Source organism: Pristiophorus japonicus, unplaced genomic scaffold (assembly GCF_044704955.1).
Source record: "Pristiophorus japonicus isolate sPriJap1 unplaced genomic scaffold, sPriJap1.hap1 HAP1_SCAFFOLD_35, whole genome shotgun sequence".
Taxonomy (NCBI): domain Eukaryota; kingdom Metazoa; phylum Chordata; class Chondrichthyes; family Pristiophoridae; genus Pristiophorus; species Pristiophorus japonicus.
In genome coordinates, this window is record NW_027253324.1 from 3265626 (window position 1) to 3281894 (window position 16269).

The window sequence follows — 16269 nt, forward strand, 5'->3', positions numbered from 1 at the left end:
TACAATAAATACTGACCTGGAGAGTCCAATAAGTACTGACCTGGAGAGTACAATAAATACTGACCTGGAGAGTACAATAAATACTGACCTGGAGAGTACAATAAATACTGACCTGGAGAGTACAATAAATACTGATCTGGAGTGGGCAATAAATACTGACCCAGAGAGTACAATAAATACTGACCTGGAGAGCACAATAAATACTGACCTGGAAGTACAATAAATACTGACCTGGAGATTACATTAAGTACTGACCTGGACATTACAATAAATACTGACCTGGAGAGGGCAATAAATAGTGACCTGGAGAGTACAATAAATACTGCCCTGGAGAGTACAATAAATACTGATCTGGAGAGAACAATAAATACTGACCTGAAGAGTACAATAAATACTGACCTGGAGAGTACAATAAAAACTGAATTGGAGAGTACAATAAATACTGACCTGGAGAGTACAATAAATAATGACTTGGAGAGTACAATAAATACTGACCTGGAGAGTACAATATATATTGACCTGGGGAGTACAATAAATACTGACCTGGAGAGTAAAATAAATACTGATCTGGAGAATACAATAAATACTGACCATGATAAGGCAATAAATACTGACCTGGTGACTACAATAAATACTGACCTGGAGAGTACAATAATTACTGACCTGGAGAGGGCAATAAATACTGAACTGGAGAGTACAATAAATAGTGACTTGGAGAGTAGAATAAATACTGATCTGGAGAGTACAATAAATACTGACCTGGAGAGTACAATAAAAACTGAATTGGAGAGTACAATAAATACTGACCTGGAGAGTACAATAAATAATGAATTGGAGAGTACAATAAATACTGACCTGGAGAGTACAATAAATATTGACCAGGGGAGTACAATAAATACTGACGTGGAGAGTAAAATAAATACTGATCTGGTGAATACAATAAATACTGACATGGAGAGTATAATAAATACTGACCTGGAGAGGGCAATAAATACTGACCTGGAGGGTTCAATAAATACTGACCTTGAGAGTACACCATATACTGATCTGGAGAGAACAATATATACTGACCTGGACAGTACAATAAATACTGACCTGGAGGGTACAATAAAAATTGAATTGGAGATTACAATAAATACTGACCTGGAGAGTACAATAAATAATGACTTGGAGAGTACAATAAATACTGACCTGGAGAGTACAATAAATATTGACCTGGGGAGTACAATAAATACTGACCTGGAGAGTAAAATAAATACTGACCTGGATAATACAAGAAATACTGACCATGAGAAGGCAATAAATACTGACCTGGAGACTACAATAAATACTGACCAAAGAGTACAATAATTACTGACCTGGAGAGTACAATAAATACTGACCTGGAGAGTACAATTAGTACTGACCTGGGGAGTACAATAAATACTGACCCAGATAGTACAATAAATACTGACCTGGAGAGTACAATAAACACTGACCTGGAGAGGGTAATAAAGACAGATCTGTAGAGTATAATAAAAACTGACCTGGAGAGTGCAATAAATACTGACCTGGAGAGTACAATAAATACTGACCTGGAGAGTACAATAAATACTGACCTGGGGAGTAAAATAAATACTGACCTGGAGAGTAAAATAAATACTGACCTGGAGAATACAATAAATACTGACATGGAGAGTACAATAAATACTGACCTGGAAATGCTAATAGATACTGACCTGGAGAGTACAATATATACTGACCTGGAGAAGTAAATCAATACTGACCTGGATGTATACAATAAATACTGACCTGGAGAGTACAATAAACACTGACCTGGAGAGAACAATAAATACTGACCTGGAGAGTACAATAAAAACTGACCTGGAGAGTACAATATATACTGACCTGGAGAAGTAAATCAATACTGACCTGGAGAGTACAATAAATACTGACCTGGAGAGTGCAATAAATACTGACCTGGAGAGTACAATAAAAACTGAATTGGAGAGTACAATAAATACTGACCTGGAGAGTACAATAAATAATGAATTGTAGAGTACAATAAATACTGACCTGGAGAGTACAATAAATATTGACCTGGGGAGTACAATAAATACTGACCTGGAGGGTAAAATTAATACTGACTGGAGAATACAATAAATACTGACCATGAGAGGGCAATAAATACTGACCTGGAGAATACAATAAATACTGACATGGAGAGTACAATAAATTCTGATCTGGAGAGTACAATAAAAACTGAATTGAAGAGTACAATAAATACTGACCTGGAGAGTACAATAAATAATGACTTGGAGAGTACAATAAATACTATTCTAGAGAGTACAATAAATACTGACTAGGAGAGTACAATAAATACTGACCTGGAGAGGGTAATAAATACTGACCTGGAGAGCGTAATAAGTAATGACCTGGAGAGGACAATAAATACTGACCTGGAGAGTACAATAAATACTGACCTGGAGAGTACAATGAATCCTGACCTGGAGAGTACAATTAATACTGACTTGGAGAGTACAATAAATACTGAACTGGAGAGTACAATAAATACTGACCTGGAAAGTACAATAAATATTGACCTTGGGAGTAAAATAAATACTGACCTGGAGAGGGTATAAATACTGACCTGGAGAGCAGAATAAATACTGACCTGGAGAGTACCATAAATACTGAACTGGAGTGGGTAATAAATACTGACCTGGAGAGGGTAATAAATACTGACCTGGAGAGTACAAGAAATACTGACCTGGAGAGCACAATAAATACTGACCTGTAGAGTACAATAAAAACTGACCTGGATAGTACCAGAATACTGACCTTGAGAGGGGAATAAATAATTAACTGGTGAGTACAATAAATACTGACCTGGAGAGGGTAATAAATACTGACCTGTGGAGTACAATAAATGCTGACCTGGAGAGTACAATAAATACTGACCTGGAGAGTACAATGAATATTGACCAGTAGAGTACAATAAATAGTGACCTGGAGAGTACAATAAGTACTGACCTGGAGAGTACAATAAATACTGACCTGAAGAGGGCAATAAATACAGACCTGGAGAGGGTAATAAATACTGACCTGGAGAGAGTAATAAATACGGACCTGTAGAGTACAATAAATACTGACCTGGAGAGGGTAATAAATACTGACCTGGAGAGTACAACAAATACTGACCTGGAGAGTATAATAAATACGGACCTGGAGAGTACAATGAAGACTGACCTGGAGAGTACAATAAATACTGACCTGGAGAGGGTAAGAAATACTGATCTGGACAGTACTATAAATACTGACCCTGAGAGTACAATGAATACTGACCTGGAGAGGGTAATAAACACTGACCTGTAGAGTACAAAAAATACTGACCTTGGAGTAAAATAAATACAAACCTGGAGAGGGCAATAAATATTAATCTGCAGAGTACAATAAATACTGACCTGGATAGTACAATAAATACTGACTTGGATTGGGCAATAAATACTGACCTGGACAGTACATTAATTACTACCCTGGAGAGTACAATAAATACTGTCCTGGAGAGTACAATAAATACTGACCTGGAGAGTACAATAAATACTGATCTGGAGAGGGTAATAAATACTGACCTGGAGAGTACAATAAATACTGACCTGGAGAGTGCAATAAATACTGACCTGGAGAGTAGAATAAATAATGACCTGCTGAATACTATAAATACTGACATGCAGAGAACAATAAATACTGATCTGGAGAGTACAATAAATACTGACCTGGTGAGTACAATAAATACTAACCTGCAGAGGGTAATACATACTGACCTGGAGAGTACAATAAAAGCTGACCTGGAGAGTACAATAAATACTAACCTGGAGAGTACAATAAACACTGGCCTGGAGAGAACAATAAATACTGACCTGGAGAATAACATAAAAATTGACCTGGAGAGGGTACTAAATACTGACCTGGAGAGTACAATAAATACTGACCTGGAGAGTCCAATAAGTACTGACCTGGAGAGTACAATAAATACTGACCTGGAGAGTACAATAAATACTGACCTGGAGAGTACAATAAATACTGACCTGGAGAGTACAATAAATACTGATCTGGAGTGGGCAATAAATACTGACCCAGAGAGTACAATAAATACTGACCTGGAGAGCACAATAAATACTGACCTGGAAGTACAATAAATACTGACCTGGAGATTACATTAAGTACTGATCTGGACATTACAATAAATACTGACCTGGAGAGGGCAATAAATAGTGACCTGGAGAGTACAATAAATACTGCCCTGGAGAGTACAATAAATACTGATCTGGAGAGAACAATAAATACTGACCTGAAGAGTACAATAAATACTGACCTGGAGAGTACAATAAAAACTGAATTGGAGAGTACAATAAATACTGACCTGGAGAGTACAATAAATAATGACTTGGAGAGTACAATAAATACTGACCTGGAGAGTACAATATATATTGACCTGGAGAGTAAAATAAATACTGATCTGGAGAATACAATAAATACTGACCATGATAAGGCAATAAATACTGACCTGGTGACTACAATAAATACTGACCTGGAGAGTACAATAATTACTGACCTGGAGAGGGCAATAAATACTGAACTGGAGAGTACAATAAATAGTGACTTGGAGAGTAGAATAAATACTGATCTGGAGAGTACAATAAATACTGACCTGGAGAGTACAATAAAAACTGAATTGGAGAGTACAATAAATACTGACCTGGAGAGTACAATAAATAATGAATTGGAGAGTACAATAAATACTGACCTGGAGAGTACAATAAATATTGACCAGGGGAGTACAATAAATACTGACGTGGAGAGTAAAATAAATACTGATCTGGTGAATACAATAAATACTGACCTGGAGAGTATAATAAATACTGACCTGGAGAGGGCAATAAATACTGACCTGGAGGGTTCAATAAATACTGACCTTGAGAGTACACTATATACTGATCTGGAGAGAACAATATATACTGACCTGGACAGTACAATAAATACTGACCTGGAGGGTACAATAAAAATTGAATTGGAGATTACAATAAATACTGACCTGGAGAGTACAATAAATAATGACTTGGAGAGTACAATAAATACTGACCTGGAGAGTACAATAAATATTGACCTGGGGAGTACAATAAATACTGACCTGGAGAGTAAAATAAATACTGACCTGGATAATACAAGAAATACTGACCATGAGAAGGCAATAAATACTGACCTGGAGACTACAATAAATACTGACCAAAGAGTACAATAATTACTGACCTGGAGAGTACAATAAATACTGACCTGGAGAGTACAATTAGTACTGACCTGGGGAGTACAATAAATACTGACCCAGATAGTACAATAAATACTGACCTGGAGAGTACAATAAACACTGACCTGGAGAGGGTAATAAAGACAGATCTGTAGAGTATAATAAAAACTGACCTGGAGAGTGCAATAAATACTGACCTGGAGAGTACAATAAATACTGACCTGGAGAGTACAATAAATACTGACCTGGGGAGTAAAATAAATACTGACCTGGAGAGTAAAATAAATACTGACCTGGAGAATACAATAAATACTGACATGGAGAGTACAATAAATACTGACCTGGAAATGCTAATAGATACTGACCTGGAGAGTACAATATATACTGACCTGGAGAAGTAAATCAATACTGACCTGGATGTATACAATAAATACTGACCTGGAGAGTACAATAAACACTGACCTGGAGAGAACAATAAATACTGACCTGGAGAGTACAATAAAAACTGACCTGGAGAGTACAATATATACTGACCTGGAGAAGTAAATCAATACTGACCTGGAGAGTACAATAAATACTGACCTGGAGAGTGCAATAAATACTGACCTGGAGAGTACAATATATACTGACCTGGAGAAGTAAATCAATACTGACCTGGAGAGTACAATAAATACTGACCTGGAGAGTACAATAAATACTGACCTGGAGAGTACAATAAATACTGACCAGGAGAGTACAATTAATAGTGACTTGGAGAACAATAAATACTGACCTGGTGAGTACCATAAATACAGAACTGCAGCGGGTAATAAATACTGACCTGGAGAGGGTAATAAATACTGACCTGGAGAAGAAAATAAATACTGACCTGGAGAGGGTAATAAATACTGACCTGGAGAGTACAATAAACACTGACCTGGAGAGTAAAATAAATACTGATCTGGAGAATACAATAAATACTGACCATGAGAAGGCAATAAATACTGACCTGGTGACTACAATAAATACTCTCATGGAGAGTACAATAATTACTGACCTGGAGAGGGCAATAAATACTGAACTGGAGAGTACAATAAATTGTGACTTGGAGAGTAGAATAAATACTGATCTGGAGAGTACAATAAATACTGACCTGGAGAGTACAATAAAAACTGAATTGGAGAGTACAATAAATACTGACCTGGAGAGTACAATAAATAATGAATTGGAGAGTACAGTAAATACTGACCTGGAGAGTACAATAAATACTGACCTGGAGAGTACAATAAATACTGACCTGGAGAGTAAAAGAAATACTGACCTGAGAATACAATAAATACTGACCTGGAGAGTATAATAAATACTCTCATGGAGAGTACAATAATTACTGACCTGGAGAGGGCAATAAATACTGAACTGGAGAGTACAATAAATATTGACCAGGAGAGTACAATAAATATTGACCTGGAGAGTAAAAGAAATATTGACCTGGAGAATACAATAAATACTGACCTGGAGAGTATAATAAATACTGACCTGGAGAGGGCAATAAATAATGACCTGGAGAGTACAATAAATACTGACCTGGAGAGTACAATAAATACTGACCTGGAGAGTACAATAAATGTTGACCTGGAGAGTACAATAAATACTGACCTGGAGAGTACAATAAATACTGACCTGGAGAGTACAATAAATATTGACCTGGGGAGTACAAGAAATACTGACCTGGAGAGTACAATAAATAATGAATTGGAGAGTACAATAAATACTGACCTGGAGAGTACAATAAATATTGACCAGTGGAGTAAAATAAATACTGATCTGGAGAATACAATAAATACTGACAATGAGAAGGCAATAAATACTGACCTGGTGACTACAATACATACTGACCTGGAGAGTACAATAATTACTGACCTGGAGACGGCAATAAATACTGAACTGGAGAGTACAATAAATAGTGACTTGGAGAGTAGAATAAATACTGACCTGGAGAGTACAATAAAAACTGAATTGGAGAGTACAATAAATACTGACCAGGAGAGTACAATTAATAGTGACTTGGAGATTACAATAAATACTGACCTCGTGAGTACCATAAATACAGACCTGCAGCGGGTAATAAATACTGACCTGGAGAGGGTAATAATTACTGACCTGGAGAAGTAAATAAATACTGATCTGGAGAATACAATAAATACTGACCTGGAGAGAGTAATAAATAATGACCTGGAGAGTACAATAAACACTGAGCTGGAGAGTACACTAAATACTGACCTGGAGAGGGTAATAAATACTGACCTGGAGAGTACAATAAATACTGACCTGGAGAGTGCAATAAATACTGACCTGGAGAGTAGAATAAATAATGACCTGGTGAATACAATAAATACTGACATGCAGAGAACAATAAATACTGATCTGTAGAGTACAATAAATACTGACCTGGAGAGTACAATAAAGACTAACCTGGAGAGGGTAATAAATACTGACCTGGAGAGTACAATAAATGCTGACCTGGAGAGTACAATAAATACTAACCTGGAGAGTACAATAAACACTGAACTGGAGAGAACACTAAATACTGACCTGGAGATACCATAAAAACTGAGCTGGAGAGGGTAATAAATACTGACCTGGAGAGTACAATAAATACTGACCTGGAGAGTCCAATAAGTAGTGACCTGGAGAGCACAATAAATACTGACCCAGAGAGTACAATAAATACTGACCTGGAGAGGGTAATAAATACTGACCTGGAGAGGGTAATAAATACAGACCTGGAGAGTATAATAAACACTGACCTGGAGAGGGCAAAAAATACTGACCAGGAGAGTACAATAAATACTGACCTGGAGAGCACAATATATGCTGCCCTGGAGATTATAATAAATGCTGACCTGGGGAGTAAAATAAATATTGAAATGGAGAGGGTAATAAATAGTAACGTGAAGAGTGCAATAAATACTGAACTGGAGAGTAAAATAAATACTTACCTGGATAATACAATAAATACTGACCTGGAGAGTACAATACATATTGATCTGGAGAGTACAATCAATACTGACCTGGAGAGGGTAATAAATACTGACCTAGAGAGTACAATAAATACAGACCTGGAGAGTGCAATAAATACTGACCTGGAGAGTACAATAAATACTGACCTGGAGAGTACAATAAATACTGACCTGGAGAGTACAATAAACACAGACCTGGAGAGTACAATAAATATTGACCTGGAGAGTACAATAAATGCTGACCTGGAAAGGGTAGTAAATACTGACCTGGAGAGTACAATAAACACTGACATGGAGAGCACAATAAATACTTACCTGGAGAGTACAATAAATACTGACCTGGAGAGTACAATAAACACTGACATGGAGAGCACAATAAATACTTACCTGGAGAGTACAATAAATACTGACCTCGTGAGTACCATAAATACAGACCTGCAGCGGGTAATAAATACTGACCTGGAGAGGATAATAATTACTGACCTGGAGAAGTAAATAAATACTGACCTGGAGAGTACAATAAATACTGACCTATAGAAAGTAATATATACTGACATGGAGAGTACAATAAACACTGACCTGGAGAGTACAATAAATACAGACCTGGAGTGTACAATAAATACTGACCTGGAGAGTACAATAAATGCTGACCTGGAAAGGGTAATAAATACTGACCTAGAGAGTACAATAAACACTGACCTGGAGAGTACAATAAATACTTATCTGGAGATTACATTAAATACTGACTTGGATAGGGCAATAAATACTGACCTGGACAGTACATTAAATACTGACCTGGAGAGTACAAATAGATACTGACCTGGAGAGGACAATAAAAACTGAATTGGAGAGTACAATAAATACTGACCAGGAGAGTACAATTAATAGTGACTTGGAGATTACAATAAATACTGACCTCGTGAGTACCATAAATACAGACCTGCAGCGGGTAATAAATACTGACCTGGAGAGGGTAATAATTACTGACCTGGAGAAGTAAATAAATACTGATCTGGAGAGTACAATAAATACTGACCTGGAGAGAGTAATAAATAATGACCTGGAGAGTACAATAAACACTGAGCTGGAGAGTACACTAAATACTGACCTGGAGAGGGTAATAAATACTGACCTGGAGAGTACAATAAATACTGACCTGGAGAGTGCAATAAATACTCACCTGGAGAGTAGAATAAATAATGACCTGGTGAATACAATAAATACTGACATGCAGAGAACAATAAATACTGATCTGTAGAGTACAATAATTACTGACCTGGAGAGTACAATAAAGACTAACCTGGAGAGGGTAATAAATACTGACCTGGAGAGTACAATAAATGCTGACCTGGAGAGTACAATAAATACTAACCTGGAGAGTACAATAAACACTGAACTGGAGAGAACACTAAATACTGACCTGGAGATACCATAAAAACTGAGCTGGAGAGGGTAATAAATACTGACCTGGAGAGTACAATAAATACTGACCTGGAGAGTCCAATAAGTACTGACCTGGAGAGCACAATAAATACTGACCCAGAGAGTACAATAAATACTGACCTGGAGAGTACAATAAATACTGACCTGGAGAGGGTAATAAATACTGACCTGGAGAGGGTAATAAATACGGACCTGGAGAGTATAATAAACACTGACCTGGAGAGGGCAAAAAATACTGACCAGGAGAGTACAATAAATACTGACCTGGAGAGCACAATACATGCTGCCCTGGAGATTATAATAAATGCTGACCTGGGGAGTAAAATAAATATTGAAATGGAGAGGGTAATAAATAGTAACGTGAAGAGTGCAATAAATACTGAACTGGAGAGTAAAATAAATACTTACCTGGATAATACAATAAATACTGACCTGGAGAGTACAATACATATTGATCTGGAGAGTACAATCAATACTGACCTGGAGAGGGTAATAAATACTGACCTAGAGAGTACAATAAATACAGACCTGGAGAGTGCAATAAATACTGACCTGGAGAGTACAATAAATACTGACCTGGAGAGTACAATAAATACTGACCTGGAGAGTACAATAAACACAGACCTGGAGAGTACAATAAATATTGACCTGGAGAGTACAATAAATGCTGACCTGGAAAGGGTAGCAAATACTGACCTGGAGAGTACAATAAACACTGACATGGAGAGCACAATAAATACTTACCTGGAGAGTACAATAAATATTGACCTGGAGAGTACAATAAATACTGACCTGAAGAGGGTAGTAAATACTGACCTGGAGAGTACAATAAACACTGACCTGGAGAGCACAATAAATATTGACCTGGAGAGTACAATAAATGCTGACCTGGAAAGGGTAGCAAATACTGACCTGGAGAGTACAATAAACACTGACATGGAGAGCACAATAAATACTTACCTGGAGAGCACAATAAATACTTACCTGGAGAGTACAATAAATACTGACCTCGTGAGTACCATAAATACAGACCTGCACCGGGTAATAAATACTGACCTGGAGAGGGTAATAATTACTGACCTGGAGAAGTAAATAAATACTGACCTGGAGAGTACAATAAATACTGACCTATAGAAAGTAATATATACTGACATGGAGAGTACAATAAACACTGACCTGGAGAGTACAATAAATACAGACCTGGAGTGTACAATAAATACTGACCTGGAGAGTACAATAAATGCTGACCTGGAAAGGGTAATAAATACTGACCTAGAGAGTACAATAAACACTGACCTGGAGAGTACAATAAATACTTACCTGGAGAGTACATTAAATACTGACTTGGATAGGGCAATAAATACTGACCTGGACAGTACATTAAATACTGACCTGGAGAGTACAATAGATACTGACCTGGAGAGGACAATAAATACTGACCTGGAGAGTACAATAAATACTGAGCTGAAGAGTACAATAAATACTGACCTGGAGAGGGTAATAAATACTGACATGCAGAGAACAATAAATACTGATCTGGAGAGTACAATAAATACTAACCTGGAGAGTACAATAAATATCAACCTGGAGAGGGTAATAAATACTGACCTGGAGAGTACAATAAATACTAACCTGGAGAGTACAATAAACACTGACCTGGAGAGAACAATAACTACTGACCTGGAGATACCATAAAAACTGAGCTGGAGAGGGTAATAAATACTGACCTGGAGAGTACAATAAATATTGACCTGGAGAGTCCAATAAGTACTGACCTGGAGAGCACAATAAATACTGACCCAGAGAGCACAATAAATACTGACCTGGAGAGTACAATAACTACTGACCTGGAGAGGGTAATAAATACTGACCTAGAGAGGGTAATAAATACAGACCTGGAGAGTAAAAATAAACACTGACCTGGAGAGGGCAATAAATTCTGACCAGGAGAGTACAATAAATACTGACCTGGAGAGCACAATATATGCTGACCTGGAGATTATAATAAATGCTGACCTGGGGAGTAAAATAAATATTGAAATGGAGAGGGTAATAAATAGTGACCTGAAGAGTACAATAAATACTGAACTGGAGAGTAAAATAAATACTTACCTGGAGAATACAATAAATACTGACCTGGAGAGTACAATACATACTGACCTGGAGAGTACAATCAATACTGACCTGGAGAGAGTAATAAATACTGACCTGGAGAGTACAATAAATAGAGACCTGGAGAGTGCAATAAATACTGACCTGGAGAGTACAATAAATACTGACCTGGAGTGTACAATAAATACTGACCTGTAGAGTGCAATAAATACTGACCTGGAGAGTACAATAAATACTGACCTGGAGAGTACATAAATAATGACCTGGAGAGTAAAAGAAATACTGACCTGGAGAGTACAATAAACACTGACCTGAAGAGAACAATAAATACTGACCTGGAGAGTACAACAAAAACTGAATTGGAGAGTACAATAAATACTGACCAGGAGAGTACAATTAATAGTGACTTGGAGATTACAATAAATACTGACCTCGTGAGTACCATAAATACAGACCTGCAGCGGGTAATGAATACTGACCTGGAGAGGGTAATAATTACTGACCTGGAGAAGTAAATAAATACTGACCTGGAGAGTACAATAAATACTGACCTGGAGAGAGTAATAAATACTGACCTGGAGAGTACAATAAACACTGAGCTGGAGAGTACAATGAATACTGACCTGGAGAGGGTAATAAATACTGACCTGGAGAGTACAATAAATACTGACATGCATGGGACCAATAAATACTGATCTGGAGAGTACAATAAATACTGACCTGGAGAGTACAATAAATACTAACCTGGAGAGGGTAATAAATACTGACCTGGAGAGTACAATAAATGCTGACCTGGAGAGTACAATAAATACTAACCTGGAGAGTACAATAAACACTGACCTGGAGAGAACAATAAATACTGACCTGGAGATACCATAAAAACTGAGCTGGAGAGGGTAATAAATACTGACCTGGAGAGTACAATAAATACTGACCTGGAGATCCAATAAGTACTGACCTGGAGAGCACAATAAATACTGACCCAGAGAGTACAATAAATACTGACCAGGAGAGTTCAATAAATACTGACCTGGAGAGGGTAATAAATACTGACCTGGAGAGGGTAATAAATACAGACCTGGAGAGTATAATAAACACTGACCTGGAGAGGGCAATCAATACTGATCAGGAGAGTACAATAAATGCTGACCTGGAGAGCACAATATATGCTGCCCTGCAGATTATAATAAATGCTGACCTGGGGAGTAAAATAAATATTGAAATTTAGAGGGTAATAAATAGTGACCTGAAGAGTACAATAAATACTGAACTGGAGAGTAAAATAAATACTTACCTGGAGAATACAATAAATACTGACCTGGAGAGTACAATACATACTGACCTGGAGAGTACAATCAATACTGACCTGGAGAGAGTAATAAATACTGACTGGAGAGTACAATAAATACTGACCTGGAGAGTACAATAAATACTGACCTGGAGAGTGCAATAAATACTGACCTGGAGAGTACAATAAATACTGACCTGGAGAGTACATAAATAATGACCTGGAGAGTAAAAGAAATACTGACCTAGAGAGTACAATAAACACTGACCTGAAGAGAACACTAAATACTGACCTGGAGAGTACAATAAAAACTGAATTGGAGAGTACAATAAATACTGACCAGGAGAGTACAATTAATAGTGACTTGGAGATTACAATAAATACTGACCTCAAAAGCACCATAAATACAGACCTGCAGCGGGTAATAAATACTGACCTGGAGAGGGTAATAATTACTGAACTGGAGAAGTAAATAAATACTGACCTGGAGAGTACAATAAATACTGACCTGGAGAGAGTAATAAATACTGACCTGGAGAGTACAATAAACACTGAGCTGGGGAGTACAATAAATACTGACCTGGAGAGGGTAATAAATACTGACCTGGAGAGCACAATAAATACTGACCTGGAGAGTGCAATAAATACTGACCTGGAGAGTAGAATAAATAATGATCTGGTGAATACAATAAATACTGACATGCAGAGAACAATAAATACTGATCTGGAGAGTACAATAAATACTGAACTGGAGAGTACAATAAATACTAACCTGGAGAGTGTAATAAATACTGACCTGGAGAGTACAATAAATGCTGACCTGGAGAGTACAATAAATACTAACCTGGAGAGTACAATAAACACTGACCTGGAGAGAACAATAAATACTGACCTGGAGATACCACAAAAACTGAGCTGGAGAGGGTAATAAATACTGACCTGGAGAGTACAATAAATACTGACCTGGAGAGTCCAATAAGTACTGACCTGGAGAGCACAATAAATACTGACCCAGAGAGTACAATAAATACTGACCTGGAGAGTACAATAAATACTGACCTGGAGAGGGTAATAAATACTGACCTGGAGAGGGTAATAAATACAGACCTGGAGAGTATAATAAACACTGACCTGGAGAGGGCAATAAATACTCACCAGGAGAGTACAATAAATACTGACCTGGAGAGCACAATATATGCTGCCCTGGAGATTATAATAAATGCTGACCTGGGGAGTAAAATAAATATTGAAATTGAGAGGGTAATAAATAGTGACCTGAAGAGTGCAATAAATACTGAACTGGAGAGTAAAATAAATACTTACCTGGAGAATACAATAAATACTGACCTGGAGAGTACAATACATATTGACCTGGAGAGTACAATCAATACTGACCTGGAGAGGGTAATAAATACTGACCTAGAGAGTACAATAAATACAGACCTGGAGAGTGCAATAAATACTGACCTGGAGAGTACAATAAATACTGACCTGGAGAGTACAATAAATACTGACCTGGAGAGCGCAATAAATACTGACCTGGAGAGTACAATAAATACTGACCTGGAGAGTACATAAATAATGACCTGGAGAGTAAACGAAATACTGACCTGGAGAGGACAATAAACACTGACCTGGAGAGAACAATAAATACTGACCTGGAGAGTACAATAAAAACTGAATTGGAGAGTGCAATAAATACTGACCAGGAGAGTACAATTAATAGTGACTTGGAGATTACAATAAATACTGACCTCGTGAGTACCATAAATACAGACCTGCAGCGGGTAATAAATACTGACCTGGAGAGAGTAATAATTACTGACCTGGAGAAGTAAATAAATACTGACCTGGAGAGTACAATAAATACTGACCTGGAGAGAGTAATAAATACTGAAATGGAGCGTACAATAAACACTGACCTGGAGAGTACAATAAATACAGACCTGGAGAGTACAATAAATACTGACCTGGAGAGTACAATAAATGCTGACCTGGAAAGGGTAATAAATACTGAACTGGAGAGTACAATAAACACTGACCTGGAGAGTAGAATAATTACTTACCTGGAGAGTACAATAAATACTGACCTGGAGAGTACAATAAATACTGACCTGGAGAGTACAATAAATACTGACCTGGAGAGTACACTAAAAACTGACCTGGAGAGTACAATAAATGCTGACCTGGAGAGTACAATAAATAATGACATGGGGAGTACAATAAATACTAACCTGGAGAGGGTAATAAATACTGACCTGGAGAGGGTAATAATTACTGACCTGGAGAAGTAAATAAATACTGACCTGGAGAGTACAATAAATACTGACCTGGAGAGAGTAATAAATACTGAAATGGAGCGTACAATAAACACTGACCTGGAGAGTACAATAAATACAGACCTGGAGAGTACAATAAATACTGACCTGGAGAGTACAATAAATACTGACCTGGAGTGTACAATAAATACTGACCTGGAGAGTACAATAAAAACTGACCTGGAGAGTACAATAAATGCTGACCTGGAGATTACAATAAATACTGACATGGGGAGTACAATAAATACTGACCTGGAGAGGGTAATAAATACTGACCTGGAGTGGGAAATAAATACTGACCTGAAGAGGACAATAAATAATGACCTGGCGACTACAATAAATACTGACCTGGGGAGTACAATAAATACTGACCTGGAGAGTACAATAAACACTGACCTGGAAAGGGTAATAAATACTGACCTGGAGAGTATAATAAACACTGACCTGGAGAGTGCAATAAATACTGACCTGGAGAGTACAATACATACTGACCTGGAGAGCACAATAAATACTGACCTGAAGAGTATAATAAATACTGACCTGGGGATTAAAATAAATACAGACCTGGAGAGTAAAATAAATAGTGACCTGGAGAATACAATAAATACTGACATGGAGAGTACAATAAATACTGACCTGGAGAGTACAATCAATACTGATCTGGAGAGGGTAATAAATACTGACCTGGAGAGTACAATAAATACTGACCTGGAGAGTGCAATAAATACAGACCTGGAGAGTACAATAAATACTGACCTGGAGAGTACAATAAATACTGACCTGAAGAGCACAATATATATACTGACCTGGAGAGTGCAATAAATA